Below are 5,143 nucleotides of genomic sequence, written 5' to 3'. Positions count from 1 at the left end.
GGTTTTGGTATTAGGGTGACGAGAAAACCCACTGTGTGGGAAAACATATTTGCCAATGTCATATCTGATAAGGGCCTAATCTCCAAAATTTATAGGGAACTCATACAACTTAACAAAAGAAAGATAAACAATCCAATCAAAAAATGGGCAAAGGACCTAAATAGACACCTTTCAAAAGAGGACATTCTTTCTCTCTGTGTCTCTCCCTCTCTTCCACGCTCCCCAAAAATCAATGGGAAAAATATCCTCATGTGTTATATATATGATTTTAGCAATTTGATTATAAGAACATGTGAGGTGCAGGTGGCTTAGAGAATCTTCTGACTTTCTTACATCATTTCCAACTCTGTGTATTGTTGACTATGACAGAAGTTTCTAGAATGGGGGGAAGGAGGCAAATAACTATGTTCAGATCCTAGATAAATCAAACTTGCTGATTAAGTTCTTTAGCTTGGGTCGTTACAGTGCCCCGAGAAGGAATAAAAAGTAATGAGCTTACTGAAATTACTCTGGAGAGGGCAAAGGTCAAATTGCCAATAGCAGACATGATCGATACCAGGCGCAATGACATGGTTGATGACCCTGGCCAGACTCAATTGCTCCCTGAATGACAATATTTTATTCTACTCGTTTCAGTTCCTCATACAATTCCGTTAAGACGTCAAAATTAAAAATGGTCTAGAAGGATGGGTTTTTTTTCAGGAAAATGTTACTTCCTCAAGAGGCATTGAGGTTTGAAGGGGAGAAGAGTATCGGTTGGTATTACACACATTTAGCATCATCGAGAACACCTACATCTTGGGCGATAAGCATTGGTGTATAAATAACATACACCCTTTAAAAGTGAAAGGCATCCTATTTCACACAAGAAACTCATCTAATGTTACTGTGTTTACAGGTGATTACAAAAAGTGTGAGAAAACCTCGTGGAAAGTCAGTTTCTTCACTACACACAGAAACTCCACTGGAAGGCTACTTTCCATGACTTTCCTGTGATAAGTTGCTAATGATATGGAGATTAAACGTCGCTATGAAAGATATTTGCATGCACACACAGCAGAAGAGGATTTCATATTTTCAAGTAATGGCACAAAATGTCATTGGCATTATGAGCATATGCCAGTCCACTGTTTTATTTTCAGGGACGGCCCTGGAGAGAATCACTTGAAAACCTGCAAAGAACTTGGGATGTTGGCAGCATGCACCTTCCCCGGAGGTTAAAGGTTTCTGAAGAGCTGACCCTCCCCAGGAAAGCGCTTCTGTTAATGTGATGTTTAACCTTGCCAGCCTGACCTTGAGGTAGCAGAATAGCAGCTCTGAAGGAAAATGGTGCTCTCCGTCACTTTGCCCTGGGAAGGGCTGCCCTAGCCCGTCTCAGTCATGCTTGAAGGCTGCTGACATGCCTCTAGACAGGAAGCACTTACTTATGGATATTTGACATTTGCTGGTGCGGTAATTCATTCTCTGGGCATTTGTTATATTATTTTAATTCTTCCTAGAATGTAGTGCAGAATTAAGAGCCTTTTAAATCTGCATATGTATGCAGGCATTTTTTTCTGCCTGTGCATGCATTCACTAGCTAAATGGTGGGGTGGGTTTTTTTACATTCTTTATTATGAAAATGATATTTTTGTGCACATAAAAAGTAAATTCAAACCGTACTGGAGGTATACAATGAAACATGTCTCTTTTCCATTCCACATACTCAGTTCCATTGTCCAGAAATAACCACTACCAATAGATTTTTGTGTTCCTGTGTTTCTTCTTAGAAAATCCTCACATATATCATATCTACAAATCTATCTCACATACCTACACACTCAAACACACACACACACACACACAGATATATATATATATATGACAGAGACTAACAATTTTTCATCTAGATGGGAGTATTTGTGTACTATCCTTTCTTAAAAATCAATCGGATGATCATAACCATTACGACACGCACAGGTTTATCCTATTCCTTTTATTAGTTCTGAAGTGTTTGATGGCATGGAAGTATCTTAGATTATTTAATAATTTTGCTACAAATGGGCATTCCAATTTCTGGCCAGTATAAACAACTTTTTATAGTACACACCTGTTTGTAGCCAACTTTCTGGCCTTGTGACTACATGTGATTTTAATTGTTTCTCGTATCACCACTCTGCCCCAAAGTCTAGGCCTAATTTTTACATTTGAATTTATGACTTCTTTAGCCAGGAGAAACCTAGGGTTGTTTTTATGGAGTTCTTTTGCCCACTTTGCACCAGATAAAAATACAACGAAGACATGGTCCATGAGCAGCAGGCTGGAAATTAAGTTAAGAAACTCTAGATAAATAAGCTAGAATTCAATAAGTGGTAGTGAGTTTCTTCCACCACAGAAATTAAATTTATTCTCCTTTCTTTGCTTTTGTCTTTCTTTATCTTCTCATCCTAAGCCAGAACAGACTGGGAACCAGCTGGAGTGACTGTTCCTGTCCCCCTGGCTTCTCTGGTCTGCACCAGCCCCTCATAAATCAGAGGACCCGGGGCTGCATCCAGGTCAAAGGAGATGCAACCAGCAGCTGTTGGTCTGACTCAGGAGACAGGGAGAGGCAGTTCCAAATGGCTGGCTGGATGTCAGGACTGCAGCTGATGGGGACGGTATAGCAGTCCAGTCTCCTGATGTCCAGCGGGTGTCCAGCGGCACCATGGGAAGGCTGCAGTTCCAAGGGATGGGTGCCCTGAGAATGCAATGAAGTGAACCCAGCACCCAGCTGCTCTTGGTAGTGATAGTGAGAAATCATGAGAGGCAGAAGGGATTGACTACTGGGAAACATAGAGGAGGGGAAGGCCCCCAACCACTAGGGGCCACTGATAACTAATGAAACACAAGTCTAGTGGGCATGATGGGAGAGGGGGAGGGGAGCACTGTGTTGTAGCTGCACATTTGGAGGTTCATGAGGGTGGTGCACCTCTGAACCTGTGACCATCCTGCTGCAGGTGGAAGTGGGGTCCTTGCGGTGTTGCAAGGAAAACCTTCCAGGAGACCCACAAGGAAGGATGAGGCCTGGTGATGAGATTTATTTGTGGCGCTAGATGCAAAATCAAAGGATTTCCCTTGGGTTTTCTATGTCCCATCTCCATCTGTTCCTCCATGGAAAACGTCCAATCCTGCCTTCATCAGGCCCAAAAATAGGGCCAGTGCCCAGACATTTTGTGCCAAAGTAGAGTCCATGTTAAAGCTCAGTCCAGTCCAGCCTTTATTGCCATCCAGCTCGCTTAGAGCTTGTTTTCCCGGCTGGGCTCAGGATGGAGCCGGTGTTTAGAGTCTGTTAGACCGCTGGGCCGCAGGCAGCTGCTAAGCAGTCTCAGTCCCTGTCCAGGTCCAAGTAGCTTAGCCCTGTCCCCAGCTCTTGCTGTGCTGCTACCCAGGCTCGCACTTGGATCCTGCTTTTGGAGTCCGCCTGGCTGTCCGCTGGGTGGGTGCTGCTGAGGCCACATGGTTGCTATGGCGTGAGAACGTGCAAGTGCACAGGGTCCAGCGCTCTACTGGGTGGGAGAGAGAGAAAGGCTTTGTTAGCTGGGATTATATCATCTCAGGCTTGGGAAGGACCAGGTACTCTTTTCAAGGAACCAATCAACTTCCCAAGCTTTCAACGGCTTCTAATGGGTCCGCCTCCTAACCAATCCATTCTCCCCTCCCCGGCTAGACTGACCAGCCTGTATGGTCACCATCTTGACTCATATTGCGCATGCCTCATAGAAGCACCGCCCCCTGCTACCCCACAATCCAGGCTCTGGAAGGTGGACTGCTCCTGTGGGGGAAGGGATGGGTGTTCATCCCCTTGACGGGCACGGTTGCTATTCCCTGGAGTGTGTAAAGCTTTAGTTTCCTGGCTTAACAAGGGTACACTCCCTAGTTGATTAAGCTTAATAATGTCTAATTCCCTTTGCTCCCTTCCTCTACCTCACTACCTATGCTAACAGTTCTAGATAGTCGTGGGCATGATGGTCACCTGCATCTCAGGTAGCAGTACTGCCAACCAGCAGGGCCAGTTGGTTTTCTTATGGAAAAACGTTTAGAAGGATGGAGTGATCAGCAGAGCCTGTTGAAAGGCCAGGTAAGAAGGGAACCAAAGGGCCTTGGGATTTTTCCTTTGGTCCCCAATCACCTTAGGAAAGCAGATTTAAGGGATCAGAGGGGGCAGTGCAGGAGGCGGCTGATCAATGTTTCTCTCTCATTGATGTTTCTAACTCTCTATCCCTCTCCCTTCCTCTTTGTAAAAAATCAATAAAATATACTTTAAAAAAAGAAAGAAAAAAGTGTTAGATCACATAAGCACGAGGTAACTCCTGGGGTAATAATAATCTTTGGTGGCCGTGTCTCTAACAAACCCAGCAACCAGCCAAAGAATACTCTCCAGGGGCTTGGAGCATATTCACAGACAGCGTAGCTCCACAAGAAGCGACTGTTGGATTAGAAGGAGTCGTCCTGAGTGACCGGCCACACAGTAGACAAAGCAAGAGCTGGCAACACACCCTGCCTCCTCCGCCACAGTAAGGAGCCGACAGGGCTCAGAGAAGCACAAAAGCGCAATTGTTTCCCTCTCTCTTGGGTCCAGCCAAGGAGGTTTTAATTAAATGAAAATAATAGGCATCCCAGTTCACCTGGGGAGTAGGGAGGAGGAGAAGCCAAAGTGCTCTGTTTCCATCAAATACTTTTTGGTTGCGGGTACAGAACTCTAATCAGTATTTATTATCCTGTTTTCCCCCTCTTCCTTCACTGTAGCTTTTAGAGTCGAAACATAATTACGGTAACTGAATTATTAAAGGCATCAGAAATAACTTCTGCATACCAAACTCTTTCTTCTCCTTCACCTGAAAAGGTACTGGCACTGATAAGAAATTGTTTTGTCATATCAGTAAACCTGGGTTCTTGACATCCTTGATAAAAGTTCACTTCAGAGATGAAATTTAAGCTTTTAAGGAGAGGTTGAAAACAATCTTATACAAGAATCTTATCTGGAAATAATATTGATAGAAAAGATAATAACTTCTAATTTTTCATACCTATCTCAGACATGTAATTGAGATGAGCAATTGATAAATGGAGACTTGAGTGGGGAAAAATATTTTAACTATGTTTTGTTTTTGTTCGTTTGTTTTTT

Source organism: Myotis davidii, unplaced genomic scaffold (genome assembly GCF_000327345.1).
Source record: "Myotis davidii unplaced genomic scaffold, ASM32734v1 scaffold370, whole genome shotgun sequence".
NCBI classification, from domain to species: Eukaryota; Metazoa; Chordata; class Mammalia; order Chiroptera; family Vespertilionidae; genus Myotis; species Myotis davidii.
Note: the sequence above shows the minus strand (reverse complement) of the source record.